Source organism: Danio rerio, chromosome 4, assembly GCF_049306965.1.
Source record: "Danio rerio strain Tuebingen ecotype United States chromosome 4, GRCz12tu, whole genome shotgun sequence".
NCBI classification, from domain to species: Eukaryota; Metazoa; Chordata; class Actinopteri; order Cypriniformes; family Danionidae; genus Danio; species Danio rerio.
Genome location: NC_133179.1, coordinates 67,001,088 through 67,017,500, shown reverse-complemented (window position 1 = coordinate 67,017,500; position 16,413 = coordinate 67,001,088). Strand labels below are relative to the sequence as shown.

Below are 16,413 nucleotides of genomic sequence, written 5' to 3'. Positions count from 1 at the left end.
CTAAATTGAGAGAATTTCACAAGACGTCAGATGGACAGAAATCTTTCTCTAACGAATCAAGGGCACCCTAAGTGAGTATCATACCCTTAGACCACCGAGCAACTGCAAAACAGCAACTTTATATGGCAACACTATCTGCTGACAAACTGGCATTCTCAGAAAAAAGGATTTTGTGTGAGCCACAACGACCTTACAAAACAGCAGACAACTGTAAGGGCTCAACCGAAATTTGAATCTGGGATTTTTCATTGCATGAACGAAAATCATACTCCTAGACCAGCAAGCCACTATGCAAAGGAATGTTTTATGTGGCGACACTATCTGCTGACAAACTGAAATTCTTCGAAATACATTTTTTTTTGTCTTTATTTTAACAAAACAAAAAAGAACAGAACAATGACCACAGCTTACCACCAAGAAATTTCTTAGCATCAAAGCACATAATGAAAATCAAAAAGAAGACATAAAAATACAGAGTAATAATAAAAATAGAAAAGTACATAAATTAACCAAAGTTTATGGTGATCTAAGGTTTTGCAAAAATGTACCTGAAATCCTATTACCTACATATTCAAGCAACGGAGTCCAGATCTGATAAAAAATGTTTTTCTATGGAGAGAGATTAGACTCAATAATAATTCACGCAAAAGACACAATGTACACATGCGTAGCCAAATTCACGTGCGTAAAATATTTATTTATACTCACAAAAACAATTCACATGCACAAAATAAAAATACATTTTCATAAAATACATTTCACAAATGTAAAACACCATTTGCAAATATATAAGAGTGTACAAAAAGTTTTGAATGTTTAAAATTCACGAGTTCATCCTGAATGAGAATGTGCAAATCCTCTCTCACGTACGACTCACCCTGAATACGAGTGTGTGCATTTTTTAGACTTTCCTGTCAGCGCACACCTCCCACGTGAGTCACTCGTGCCCTGTAGCCAATAAGATGCGAGCTTACTGTTCAACCAATCACAACTCCCTGAGAACGCGGGAATGACCGAAGCGCTTCACTGTGCGCTCCATTTGCGCAGTCTGACCTAATTAATGGAGATGATCCTCTAAGAAGAAGAATACTCCTCTATTTAGCATGGCAGGTGAAGAGCGGGATGCGCGGGTAAGTGGTTACTTGATTTCTATAGTGGTTTATGTATGCAAAGATTAAGTATCAAACGTTTGTTAAAGCAATGGCTGCTGTTGTTTATAATGTAAACTTTATAACGTAAATTAAGTCCGTTATTAAGCCAACATGGCGAGTGAAGAACGGGATGGTCGTGTAAAATAGCATGGCTTCTGTCATGGTCGATTCTAGGATTGTCATTCAAGGGAGCTCAGCTATAAATTTGATCGAGGACTAATTTGGGGGTGGAATCGATCGCGAACTAAAGTGAAGACCGGGAGAGCGTAATGCCGTTTTGGGTGTGGGTGGGTATGGGGGGTGGAGAGAGGAAATGATCGCCGACTGTAAGGAACGGGCGGGGTGGGGGTCGGCAGTGTTGATCGCAGACTATGAAGATAACAAATGATAAAAGGTATAATTGGTATTTGTCTTACAGGCACTGTCATCAGAAGTAGAAATAGCAGCAAAAGCTCTGATCGATGTATTAGCCAGGGGCCTTACTCCATCTTCGTAAAGAAATGCACTAGCTAGTGGTAGTAGACCAATGAGAGAAAGCATCTCAAGTGGGACCATTCCTTTGCCTGCAGAGCCTGAAAACATGGTAAGGCAAGCCTTAAAAGGTAATTTTTCATGTTTACTGTAAAACACAACTTTTTGTGTCATGCAAAAAATGTTTCTTATTATTAATATGTTTATTCATTTTGCCCTTTTGTCACTATAGGCAATTCCCAAGTATGTTTGGGACAGAGATTTTTCTGTGGCCAAACCTGGAAACATTAAAAAAACTGATTTTCAAATCCATGTCCTCTCTGAACCATAACCCTTCACACCAAAAGGAGATGAAGACCTTGAGCTTGTCCATGCTGGACTTGGAAAAAGGCTTTTAACTGTTCCAGAAAATTTTAACACAGTGAGGTAATTGCAAATGTTACCATAATACTAGGAATTGATAGGAGTTTTATATCTGTTGGAAAAAAAAACAAAAAACTAAATGATGAATTTTGTTTCATTCTTAAGATTGTCAGTCTGCTTGAAGGAGAGTTTCCCAAATTAAAAACACTTCAGGGTGGCTGGATGTTTTACAAGTCTACAGGTATTTATGTTTTGCATGTTACATATAAACAAAAAATGATTTGTGTGCATTTGCAATAACTTTGCACTTTTGTAAATTAATGAAACTGGTATGTGCTTTGTTGGCATTAATAATTTAGTAATAAGCTTCATTAGTTTAAACTTTTTAGTCAAGCACATGTTTCTCTGCCATGTTCTAAGATTATGGCATGCCCTACTTCAGTTTTCCAGTGGTAAACAGAGCTTTATTGAACATTTCTGTCCAAAATTTTAGGTGACACATTTATAACAATATTGCTAGCCCAAGAAGGCAACAGTAGTCCTGAATGTGATTCTCAATTGATTTTGCCATTAGGTGGTGGTGGGCGGCGTAAGCTGTCTATAATTCCCACAGATGCTGATGGATACTCAACTCGACTCCTAAAATCAGTGTCAAATAATGGAAAGAACATGCTGTTTGTAGTTCCATTACAGGAACAGCTTTCCACTGAACCATTACCTTATGATTCTGTGGAGTTTGCTAAGATGCCACAGTCCAGCTGTATGAAATGTGGTAAGAAAATACCACTGCCATTGCTGCCCTTACACATTGAAGAGTGTAAAGAAGCTGAGACAGTAAGTCATACAGTATTATGGTTTTATTTTTCTATCAATATTATTTATTTACAATGCCAATGCATTTGATTACTTTTATTAGGAGTCTTCAAATGATGTGACCATTCTAGATGATGATGTAGACGAAAATGTAATCGAAACTGTTGACCAGCCAAGCCCACTTCACCCCATCTTAGAACCATCATTACAGGTCTTTGATCAAAGCCTATTTCTTGTATTTGGGTATACTCACTATATTTGAATATACCCAATTCGTGGTTCCATAAAGAATGTGTTTGAAGCTATTAAAAATTTGAGACTATTCTTAATATTTTAGAATCTTTTTATGGGGTAGAATATGTATGTTCTTCAACAAATTTGCTACAAACATACATTGTTTAATTTAATTTTACTTTTTACAGATTTGTCCAATTTGCCAGATCTCTTTCCCAACTGATATCTTGCCTTTTCATGCAAGCATGTGTGGTGAAGGGTAAAGTTATGCTAAAAATTGTAGGATGACATGCCTTTAATACTAAATGATTAGTTTGCACAGTTTGTTTTGGTTGTATATATCTCGAGGGAGATGTACAAAGATCAGATGGAATGTAGGGTAAAAAATTAACAAAATAATTTTCTGGTGGGACTGTCTTAAATTTAAATTAATGTGTTGGTTTCATAAAATGGGTCAGTAGTAGACATTATTAGATTTGATGTGTAACATATTGTAACCTGCATTCTGGAGATAAACATTCCATTTAACATTCCAGAAAACAATCTGGGTGAATCGCCAGGACAATAAAATCACTTGGCGACGAAAAGTCTGGCTTAGTAATCCGTGGTGACATGTTAACAAGTCTGGGAGACTTCACAGAACCACTCTCTGCCTACTTCAAAAGAACATGACAGATAAGATAAGAAAGAAAATGAACTCATCAAATCCAGAACCAGCACAAAACCAATGTGTTATGTTTTGTAAACTTTGTATCTCATTTCTGACTTTTCTTACCTGTGTAACATCTCTTATAACCTGTATGCATGTTCCATTTAGGTCTTGTAAAGCATAAATATTGTAAGGATATGAAAAATTATGGTGATGTACTTTCAACCCCCCCATGTTTGGTACCGATGGGTTTCTGCTGACATTTTACAACACATGATGCGTAGATCGAGACCATAACTCGCATTGCTTTATTCTTTAAAGCCCTGTATTAAATGCCTGTCCGCATGCTTTAGGCGGACGCTCAAATTTGCATACGAGCAGCCCAGAGACAAAGGAAGGTTCGCGCGCAAACTTTCCCCTGAAATCATTGGTCAGAATGCTGTACGGGTCGTCACGTGACCCGCAGGTATAACTCATTCTGCCCTCCCAAACATCGGGCAGAAAGAGAACTTCCCAAAAAGGAACATCATTGACGGTGGCCCTCGGGCCACACGTGGCTTTCTAAGCCGCATGGACTTTTTCCCGCCACGCTTTCTTTATTTTCCGGCAAAGTAAATTCAGTTTAAAGTTTGCGATCGTGTTCGTCCGAACTGCATTACAAACTCCATGCATCAAAGGACATCAAGAGTAGTTTCATCACGACGGAAGAGAGACGCATAAGAGAGACCGCCAGACATGAAAGACCAGGTGATTTTAGTTATGCGATTAAGCTGTGCCCCTTTTATCAAAAAGGTGTTTTTTATAACCTTGGTGGTCCGTAATGGTGCGTGTGGAACTGAACGTTTTGTCACTCTTTAATCTGAAATCTATATTTTCTAGCTTTACTATTTCTCTTTGTTGTTACACGTTCTATAGACCCGATATCTCCACGTGGTTTACCTTTGTTTTGTGTTTAATGTATGTTTGTGCGTTTGTTTGTTCGTTACGTCTGACTAGTCAATAAATTCCATTATAATCAAATGAATTGTATTGTTTGCCTCACGAGAAAATGTCACTGAAATACAGATTCCCCTGCCTAGCTATTATAAGTTGTTTAAAACTTTTGAATGATTAATCTACTTCACAAGAAGTAGCAATTAAATTCCCTTTTTCTAAATGAATAGATTACCGTGTCCGCTCGGAAGAGCGGTGGCTCTGCTTGTGTTTGTTTGGTCAAATTAACAATAAATTGATCCGGAATATTAATGATTAATAATAATTCGTTATTGTTTATAATTAATATTCATAATCTGGGAATCCGCTCGGTCGCGCGAGCATGATCATTTACAATCATATGTTTGTTTGACCAAACTGACTGAAGCTTAAGCCGGAATATTAATAATTAAGAATAAACCGTTATTGTTGATTTATTAATATTCATAAAATGAGCTAATTTCATGCTACATATATTGGTGGAGAATGCGGGCAGTTTTCCAAACATTTTCTGTGAAACAAACTTTGCAATTCATGGTGATTTATTAAGCGCGCTATAGAAGAAAAAAAAAGGACCGCGAGAAGCATTTCCTTTTCTTCAAAACTAGGAGGACGAAAATCCTCCTTTAGCCCTTCTGTTCACTAAACACAGCAGAGAGCTGCCCGTGTAGAGTGTAACAGTTTAAGCTGCAGTTCATATATATTTTAAATCGATTTTGCTGAGACGCACGTTCTGCAAATCATTTAAATATATTAGTGTGCCTGTCGGAGGAAAAGACACCTCTCTCGGCGCTTGTAAGACAGTTTGGAAACCCCAAACCTGTCCGTTTAAAAGGCCTTCGTTATAGCTAGAAAACCTCTAGACTATTTCTCCCGTGGTTTCAAACTGTTAGATTAGCTGCCTAACGTTTAACCTCTTTGCTTCGCCGCCGTGCGAAATTAATTTCAGAACTGCTGGACGGTTCTAAATTAATGTATTTCGGGAGCTGCAAGCTTGCCTGTTAACCGCTTTCTGACGAAAGGAATTCTCAGAACCATAAGCGTGTTTTTAAATGGTGCCAAAATCTGATATGGATGTGAATTCCCATATTTCAGTTATGTTCGTCCGGACCAAATCTGTGTACAAACCTGCACCGCCTCGAGAGACTTCTCGTATTTTATGTTTGTTTGTCTAATTGTAATGGTCGAATATTATTATCAATGTTACGGCAACATGATATATAATGACCGCTTGTGCGAATCTTAGTGGTTCGCGCTTTGCCTTCGTGAAGTCAGCCGCATACCAAGTTATGAATGAGAACTCCTCCCATTCATAAATCGGCTCTTCGAGCGCTCATTGACTCCTCGTCCACGTAACTCGTGCGCGCGCACGCATGCGTGAATGACGTAGTCACCACCCCAAAGCATAAGATCCGCCTTCAGGAGGCAGAGTTGGTGACGCGGTTTACTTCACAGGGCAAAACCACTCGCTAGCTTCTAACGACTAGCCTTAAAGTAAACTAACCCTTCGCGTCTTAATATTACCAAACTGTTAGAACAAGGCTAACCGGATGCGAAGCGTAACTCGTAACAACTTGCTAGCGGCTAACGCCAGCTAACGTTAATGCTTAAGCAAACCAACCCTTCACATTTTGTAACTAACAAACTTTAGCACAAGGCTAACCGAATGTGAAGTGCAACTCGGAAACATCTCCCCCTGTCTCCTTCTGCTCTCCTCACATCAGTTCCGCCCACCATTGTGTCTCAAGTGGTCTGAAATGGTCAAACAGTTTGGAGTTAATTTGTTTTAATTTCGATTAAGCATTTTATTTTCCCTGTTATCATTTTATCCAAACAATAGTTTAGTTACCTGAGTATAAATTATTGGTCTGTTTTTATTTCTTTTGGTATTATGAATTATTTTGTTACTTTCAATTTTTTTATTAATTTTCTGCCTTCTGTCTTTTTCATTTTAATACCGTGGTCCAGTTTATTTTGTTATTACTTGATTTTTAATCAAGTTCCCAATAATCTATTCTACACTTAGGTCATGTTTAATTTTAATTTTGTTGGTTTTGCTATTTGGGGAATAGCCTTTAATCTCTCTATTATTATCATTAATAGGCATAATTTTTCTTCCCTTTTGATATCATTCCATCTTTTCCTCATGCCTTATTTATTCCCTCACCTCTTAGGTTATAGGGAAAGTATAACTATATTAGGGCAAGTATTAGTCTGAAGCTAAATTCAGAGCTATCAATCTATAGATCCCACATCCGATCAAAACATGTTGGGCTAACCCATTAATGTTTGTAGATGCCCCTGAATTCTAAGGCACTCTTTCTACTTTTTCTAAGCCGTCCTGTACTGCTTTTACCTATAGGGGATTATTATGATTATTCTTTTAGATTCTTTGATGCCGATTTAATTTTCCTTTAGCCTCCCTCCATCACAGGGTGATAACCTTCTCTATCCATCAGATACTACAGCATACTAAGATTCCTACTCCAACTGGCTCGCCCAGAATAGTAGATCCATAGTACTGCCCGTATCCGGACCCGAGTCCTCTGTGCTTGTGTGGTTAAGCGTACAGGTTATTCAGGTTGCAGATCAAAAGATTGGGTTCATCTGTCTGACATAACTGACCCCTGCTGAAGGATGCGTTAGATACCTTGGCGTTTTGTCTCTCCGGCTTGTGTGGATCACAGTGGCATCAGCAATCGTACTCCAAGAAGCACCATCCGTGTCAACTGGCATACGATCAATCTTGGTTAATTACCCTGTCATGATTCCACACACGTGCCCGCCTGAGTGAGATTGGCCACCTCATTCTACAGGCCTAGAGCGGCACCGGAATCATCAGGCAAAACCCAATTTTGAATCATGCCAGGCGGTCAGTGACTTTCTTGAGTGCTACGTATTGTGCTAAAAGCCTACGCTGTGTGAGTTCACAACCGAGTTACATTATAGGCAAGTGATCTGATAGCGACTGCAGTAGGAGTTGGGGAAAGTCTAGCCAGATAGCACGCTCTTGCGATCTTCATCTGAATGCCTTTCACTCACCACCAAGCGTAAATAGCATGTAAAACCTAGTCTAAACTTAGCCCACTACAGGACTATAAAACGAACGTTTTAGACATGCCCATAGGTTTTGCTATTCTCTCTCTCTCTCTCTCTCTCTCTCCCTCGTTTCTCATCCTTGTCTGTCTTTCAGTTTTATTTTTATTCATATTCACTGATATCCATATTAGTATTTTCTTTCATTTTTCTTTCCCTGTACACTCGTTCGTCCGAGCGAGGTGCCTTTTTTTTGTCTAACTTATCGTTAGTATTATGCATTTTTGTTTATTCGGGTTACTGTTATTTTTATTTACTTAATTATTTTTATTTACTTTGACCTGCTCAGAGACCACGCCATTGAGAACCACCAGGGTCATTTAAATAATTGATTGATAATTTGCACAGCCTGGCGCATGACTAAAAGCCTTGAGGCCAGTACGTAGATACCAACTGTTATCTAGCCACCCAAATTCGACATCCGAATTGTCCGGCCCCCAGAGGATCCTTAGAAGGACCAACGTCTAGCCGGCACATACCCCCTAGCTGACAACCCTGTCAGACTGATAATATAGCACAATGCTAACATCCACTCGATCTGGCCATGTGGGTCTCTCTCTCTCTCCCTTGTGATCTCTGTCTCACCCAACAGACCAGCATGTCAAGTGCGCCCAGCCCGCTGCTCACTGGGACCAACTGGAGGCCTGGTTAAGTGCTTAACCCACAACCTCCTGCCCAACGACGCCATGGAACTGCAGCGGCCAAGCAGAGAACAGCTGGACGTCTGCATTAATCCGCTGAGGGCGAACGACCTAGCCCGGAGCCATGACAGCCAAGCCCAGACTCAACTCTCCAGGGCCCTGACACACCTCACCCTTGCACCGGCCAGACCCATAGGAAAGGGTCTCAACCAGCTGGAGCATCGAGCCCAGGACGCCTGCAAGACGACGAGGGAAAAGGACGCCGAACTTCTGGAGCAAATGGACGGACTACACGCGCCCCGATGGAGCTACAAGCGGACAACGCACACAAGGAGCGACGAGAGGAGAAAGCCAAAGATGAACTGAGTGTAAAGCTACAAGCTGAAACACTATTGTAAAGAGCAGAACTAAAGACAGTGAAGCTCGGGTCAAAGCCTCTAAAGTCAACGGCTGAGGGCCCGAGCAAAATTCCAACACGGAACCCAACAAAGAGACTTTTAAGCATGAACCTACCAGAGTTCACCCAGAACTGTCACATTCCTACAACCCATGTGACTACCTGAAAGGGGAAGTGCCACAGTCAGCCCAAAAGCCAAGACTGGATAGACCAGCAGAGGGGGGTGAATCCAACTCATACTGCCCCGCCAGCCAGCATTCCAGCAACGCCCGTCAGCAACACAGGGCCAGGACTCCCTCCAAAGGGGTCCCCCATGACAGACACCATCTGTCAGCCAAAGACTTGAACCAGCTGGCCAGGGAAATGCCAACTTTCACCCCAAACCCTGCTGGAGGCAACGACACGCACCCCTAATTCTAAGACATTGACTTTTACACTTTTACACAGAGGCCAAGTGCCACTCTCTGTGACAAACTGTATCTGCTAAGAATTACTTCGAGCCGTGAGGCAAGAAGTTTCCTGAATCAACAGCGCCGTGCCATCAAAGCAGATTACGAGCCGATGCAAGAGCTCTTACTAGAGTGTTTTACCTGACCCCGTGTCAGAGTAAGGACTGATTGTCGCCATGGGTCTCAGAACAGCCAAGAGACCTCAGAAGCACACTGCAGTCGACTACACCAACCCTACTTCAAGACAGGAAATGAGCCACGGACGGAGGAGGAGTTCACCTTCCAGATCCTCTCTCTCCCAAAAACCTGCTTTCTGTGGTGAGTCTGCACTCGGGCAATGCCCTGCCCCCACGCCCTGACCACCCAACAGCGGCAGAGTTTAGCTCATAAAATCTGTTCAAAACAAAGACTGCTTTGAAAGACTGTCAAACACCTACAAGCTACCCTGTCTCAGAGTCTCATCCGGAGCTGACTTTAAAAGGCACGCTACTGTTTCCCAGCCGCAAGACTTCCAACAGTGAGTTAAAGCCTTTCTCCGCCAGCAGAGGACAGCACCGCCAGGAAGGCGCATGTCCCAACACCAGACAGGATGCTCAGAGACACACTAGGACAAGCCACTCACCACAAGCAGCCCAAAAGGAGCCTAACAGCAACCAAGGAATGACCAACCTGCAGTAGCTAGGAGCTCAAGCAACCAGCATCCAGCTAGTTACACGCCAGAGAAAGCCAAAGGTGAAAACCTGACACCAAACAACGGCACAGTGGCGTCATGAGCAGCAGAACTGCTAAAAGCTTGAAGGGGCCCTACAGGAAGTCAAGCCAGACTCCTTATGACTAGAGGGGGGTCCAAAACAATTTACCCCCCTGAACACCTGCTTTCTGCTCCATCCCCGCAGAGTACTGCGAGTCCAACACAAGCTAAAGACTGTGCATCTAACTGCAGCATCACGCTTCCCCCAAGAAGCAGCCAGTGCCACCATGCTTACAACCTCAGGTACCAGGAAACACTGGTCTGGTTGTCTGTTTACCTCCCGAGCCACAGCCCACCAACCAGCCACACCTGCGTACAAACAACTGCTCAGGCCCCTGCACTTCAACTCTTGGGGAACCTGAACAAAATGGCGTGGCAACAACGCGCTACTTGGCTGTAACCGTGGAGATGAAAGAAAGATGAAAAACGCGCGTCAGCACGGGAGCAGACCTCACAATAATGTCATCTTTCCTGTTTGAGTAACTCAAAGCAAGAGCTCAGAGACTAAAACGAACACTTAATTGCCAACCAGGCAGGCTGATTGTGCAAATCATACAGCCCAACTGAGGTTCAACTCACATACATCGCTCCCATTCAAGTAACTACTGTCCCATGACTGCAGTGCACCCCGTGTACCCGTCGCCAATGGGCACATACCTGCTGCTGAATGGTAAAAATCCGCTGGATATGTTTGAACCTCTTTCGAACTTTGAACCCCTTTAAAATCTGGGCCCAAGTGCGAGAACTTGCTCACAGCCGTCAGGTCAACCCCAACAGACTGTCAGGTCACCGAGGTCGCGGGAAACTGCTGGAACCCGCGAGAACCCAAACTCAACAACATAGAGGGGGTCAAGGTCGCTACTCTGCAGCCTTCAAACCAGCTAGCAACCCCAACGCTTGCTGCCCCAGGCCTCAAAGGGCTTAATGTTGAATAACCGGACTGTGAATGACATTGTACTTGCACTGAGCAGACAACCCAGCAGCCATCAGCCTCGCACGGTGCGACACTCCGCCTGAACACACCCCCAGACCTGTGTTCAACTCACAAGCATACACATTACTGTCCAAATGCTGAACTCTCACACATGACAACTGCCCACAGCATTTGCACATTGAACTTGAATCGGAACGGCGGATGGTTGACCCATCCTGTCCTAACTCTCACGGCCCCGCCGCACGATGGTCACATCAGAGCTAATAGCCTGATACATCTTCAGGCATATATATAGACACCTTTAACGACCGGTGATAGGCACCCACACTTCTCACAGCCAACCACGATGGCTGTCACCCTCAAGAAGCCCCACTCAGGCCAGACCATGCCAGAGGCCTGCTCTGTCATCATCAAACAAGACTCTGTGGTGCCAGCCTATACAAACAGGGGCTCTATATTGCTCTCCATATAAAAGGCCGAACTCTAAACCACACATTGGGTTTTTCTTCCAACCAACAACAGAAGGGGCATAAAACTGGGCCTCAACCTGGAAGCCATACCCTAAATTGAACTGTCCTCATGAACAGTATATGTCTTGTGTAATAGCTGCATGGCAACTGACATAAAAATCCCCAAAGACTACCTACTGGGACGATTGGTCAGCTACGAGTTCCATGACTTTGAACTCTTGGGCCAATTAGTGGCCTCACCCTACATGCAACGACACCAGAGGAAAGCTTAGAAAACACAGACTATACTGTTCCATTCCAGCTCGCCACACTCACGTCTGCCTTATCAGTAAACAAAGAACCGGTAGGCAGAAGTGAGCTCACAGAGGACTAACTCCTTGCCGTGTGCCCAGCCACTCCTCACCCCATCACTAACATGGATGAAGACAGGGCACTTTCCTCAACAGAACAGACATGCTGAGGCCACGCAGGATGAGGCCAACCGACAAACGTCAGCACATCCTGTATAACTACCACGGTGCCCTCACTAAAGAGTCTTTAGACTGCAAGTCCCACTGACCTTCACATGGAAATATCCAACTCCATGCTGGAAAAAGGACATCGGGCTACGCAACAAAACCTGCTCGGCACCCATCTGGCCCGTCCTCAAGCCCAGGGTCGAAGGGTGCCTGACCATAGAAAGCTAAATCAGCAAATGCCATTGTCACGAGGGCCAACGACACCACTGGAACAGGAAGTGCCCAGAATTCAAGGACCAACCATCTCCTCAACGCTTGATGTGGTCCCCGCCTTCTGGACGATACCTGTACATCCAAATGACCAGCATAAGCTAGCTTTCACCTTGAACAACAGACACTAAACGATCATGAGTTGCCCCGTCGGCTAGGCCAACTCACCAGCCGAAAGCAACACCCTCCTGAACAAAGCATATGCCGATGCTTATGTTAGAGGCAACCTCGTCTACGTTGATGACATCCTTAATGAATGTACCACCGTGTCTGGCCACTCAAAGGAGATAGTCCATGGCCTACAACAGTTGACTGGCTAGCGCAAAGACTACCGCCTAGCAAGGTCTCCGAACTGAGCGGCTCCCTAAGTGGGTGCAACTACTCCAGACACGTCATTAAGAACTGTTCAAAGACTTCTCGTCCCGTGACCACCCTGTCAAAAAGGGCTGTCCTTCTGTTTGACGGAAGGTCAACAGCTGGCCACGATTGAAGTGAGACAACGTCTGGGCATATGCAAGTAAGACACTCCTTGCGCCAGAAGGCAAATACTAAGACTGTGTAACAACATCGCTCTGCACGGTGGGTGCCATTTCAACAGCTATTCTTCAACTTCTTTGGAGCATAGAAGCCATCATAGACACCTGCCACCAACCTGTCATGTTACTGAACAGTCAGCACATCCGGGATGGCATAAAGACTAACGCCAGTACGGCCATGCGGCCGATGGCCCCCTAGGGCCACTGTATTGACACTTGTTACACCTTAAGCCACAATTCCACGCTGGGTAACAGCATAGCTGTTTACCAAGACTGTACAACTGACAGACAATTGGCAACGCTGTAGAGGAGGAACCCCAGCCACCTCTGCCAACCTGTCATTCAAGTACTCCCAAGTACTGGGATGAGAATGCGTGCCAAGGTATGCCCACAACCTGTGTCGACGGATGCTCCCACAACCACCGCAGTATGCAGAAATGGCAGCCACCATTGCAACCCTTCAAAGCACAGCAGCCCATGACATCAGAGTGCACTTAGCTGCAGACTCCAACTTGCTAGACTCTGTTTCACGTTCCACCACCCAGGGTGGAAACAAAAGGCTTCAGAACTGCCCACCACAAGCCCGTGAAACATCAACACTTTTTCTTTTTCCCAAGTGGGCGACCACAACACTGACAACCACATCATGGTCGTCTACAGAAAAAAGATAAGAACAGTTCAAACTTTCAGGCACTGACAAAGACCTGAATGACTGGACCGATGCCCTTACCAAGAAGGTGCATCACACGGTGGACTATGGTCACCACCCAACCAAAACCCCGAGATCTGGCAGCTGTAACCGGCAGCCAACAACCCTGCCTAGCCTAGCTGCCACATCCAATCTCACCAGCCCGACAAATGTCGCAAACGACATTGCGACCACGTAGGCATCTGACTCCTCACGTCAGACCAGTTTTATTTTTTTCTTTTACTTTGTCTCTTGTTTTGTTAGTTTTCCACCACTCACCCCACCTACCACCCGACCCTTCTGTCTGACCTCAGCTTCACAGATGTCACTCAACACCTCCTACATCTTAAAAAAACAGGTGCGTGTGAATCCTTTTTGGGTTGTCCCTGAAGACCCCACGACACCACAGTTTGTGCTGCCTCAGAGCCAGAGGGGGGGTAATGCTAATGTACTGACCCTGCACACAGCAAAACATGCCCAGGGCGCTGATTTACCGAGCACCACAGCAACAGAGAAACCATCCTCTCATGATCAGACACCCAGATGGATCGGGCGGGACACTTCCATGGGCTCACAAGGAGCAACAATTTTTTTTTTTTGTGTTTCCCTCTCCTTCGCTTTCTCTTCCCCTTGAACTCATGTGCCAGTACACCAAATGGGTAGAGTGTCTCTCAGCACCGACGACACAGCGCAGACCATGGCATATCTTCTGATGATGTAAACAACTTGGACAGAGGCAACCACCCTGCACTACCAACATCACACAGGAAGGGCAAAGATTCCTGGTTGTATACGCTCAGCTGCATAGCAGCCAACCCTCAAACCTACGTATCACAACCAGAGTAACAAACACTGGTCCACAAGCCAGGAAAGGGGGGTAGAGACCCTGCAACCGGTGTCACAGTGGAATGCCCAGCCAAGCACAGTCATCACAGACACCACCTACTCTCTCCCCTGTTCCCTCTCTCTCTCTCTCACTATTCCTTTCCTACACAGGATACAGCCACGATCCTGTACCTCAGTCTCACCAGAAGACCACTGCAACCTCACAACTATACTCCTCTATCACTCATCTCTGGAAAACTGCGGAACAACTACCACTCCGTGCCTCCCAACAACAGGGAAGCACACATTAACAAGGGCCTCGCCATTCAATAAGATGCAAGCACCAGTGAACAAGTGCACCGGCATACTCCCACGAGCCTTTCAGCGGAAAGCTGGGAAAGGAAAGGAACGCCAAGGAGCTGCACCCACGTTGATCGAAATGAAACTCCGTCCAGCTGACTCAGGAACAGACATCGAGGGGCCCTCACTTCCTGCCCAACCAACAAGTTAAGTTAGATCCCAACCAACCGGGTTTTCTCCGAACCACGTTGTTTGGGAAGAGGGGGACTGTAACATATTGTAACCTGCATTCTGGAGATAAACATTCCATTTAACATTCCAGAAAACAATCTGGGTGAATCGCCAGGACAATAAAATCACTTGGCGACGAAAAGTCTGGCTTAGTAATCCGTGGTGACATGTTAACAAGTCTGGGAGACTTCACAGAACCACTCTCTGCCTACTTCAAAAGAACATGACAGATAAGATAAGAAAGAAAATTAACTCATCAAATCCAGAACCAGCACAAAACCAATGTGTTATGTTTTGTAAACTTTGTATCTCATTTCTGACTTTTCTTACCTGTGTAACATCTCTTATAACCTGTATGCATGTTCCATTTAGGTCTTGTAAAGCATAAATATTGTAAGGATATGAAAAATTATGGTGATGTACTTTCAACCCCACCATGTTTGGTACCGATGGGTTTCTGCTGACATTTTACAACACATGATGCGTAGATCGAGACCATAACTCGCATTGCTTTATTCTTTAAAGCCCTGTATTAAATGCCTGTCCGCATGCTTTAGGCGGACGCTCAAATTTGCATACGAGCAGCCCAGAGACAAAGGAAGGTTCGCGCGCAAACTTTTCCCTGAAATCATTGGTCAGAATGCTGTACGGGTCGTCACGTGACCCGCAGGTATAACTCATTCTGCCCTCCCAAACATCGGGCAGAAAGAGAACTTCCCAAAAAGGAACATCATTGACGGTGGCCCTCGGGCCACACGTGGCTTTCTAAGCCGCATGGACTTTTTCCCGCCACGCTTTCTTTATTTTCCGGCAAAGTAAATTCAGTTTAAAGTTTGCGATCGTGTTCGTCCGAACTGCATTACAAACTCCATGCATCAAAGGACATCAAGAGTAGTTTCATCACGACGGAAGAGAGACGCATAAGAGAGACCGCCAGACATGAAAGACCAGGTGATTTTAGTTATGCGATTAAGCTGTGCCCCTTTTATCAAAAAGGTGTTTTTTATAACCTTGGTGGTCCGTAATGGTGCGTGTGGAACTGAACGTTTTGTCACTCTTTAATCTGAAATCTATATTTTCTAGCTTTACTATTTCTCTTTGTTGTTACACGTTCTATAGACCCGATATCTCCAAGTGGTTTACCTTTGTTTTGTGTTTAATGTATGTTTGTGCGTTTGTTTGTTCGTTACGTCTGACTAGTCAATAAATTCCATTATAATCAAATGAATTGTATTGTTTGCCTCACGAGAAAATGTCACTGAAATACAGATTCCCCTGCCTAGCTATTATAAGTTGTTTAAAACTTTTGAATGATTAATCTACTTCACAAGAAGTAGCAATTAAATTCCCTTTTTCTAAATGAATAGATTACCGTGTCCGCTCGGAAGAGCGGTGGCTCTGCTTGTGTTTGTTTGGTCAAATTAACAATAAATTGATCCGGAATATTAATGATTAATAATAATTCGTTATTGTTTATAATTAATATTCATAATCTGGGAATCCGCTCGGTCGCGCGAGCATGATCATTTACAATCATATGTTTGTTTGACCAAACTGACTGAAGCTTAAGCCGGAATATTAATAATTAAGAATAAACCGTTATTGTTGATTTATTAATATTCATAAAATGAGCTAATTTCATGCTACAGATGTATGTAACTTTTATAAGCCTTGCTTTGAGAAAATCATTACTGGTTAATTTTGACATTAATGA

The 16,413-nt window shown here is 43.8% G+C and overlaps 1 long non-coding RNA gene across 1 annotated transcript; it reads left to right on the top strand.

Moving 5' to 3' along the window:
- Nucleotides 1-4,176: 4,176 nt before the first annotated feature.
- LOC141381900 (uncharacterized) lies at nt 4,177-14,947 on the top strand. Its single transcript, XR_012402795.1, has 2 exons — nt 4,177-4,428; nt 8,342-14,947. It is a non-coding gene; the product is annotated as an uncharacterized lncRNA (long non-coding RNA).
- Nucleotides 14,948-16,413: the final 1,466 nt, after the last annotated feature.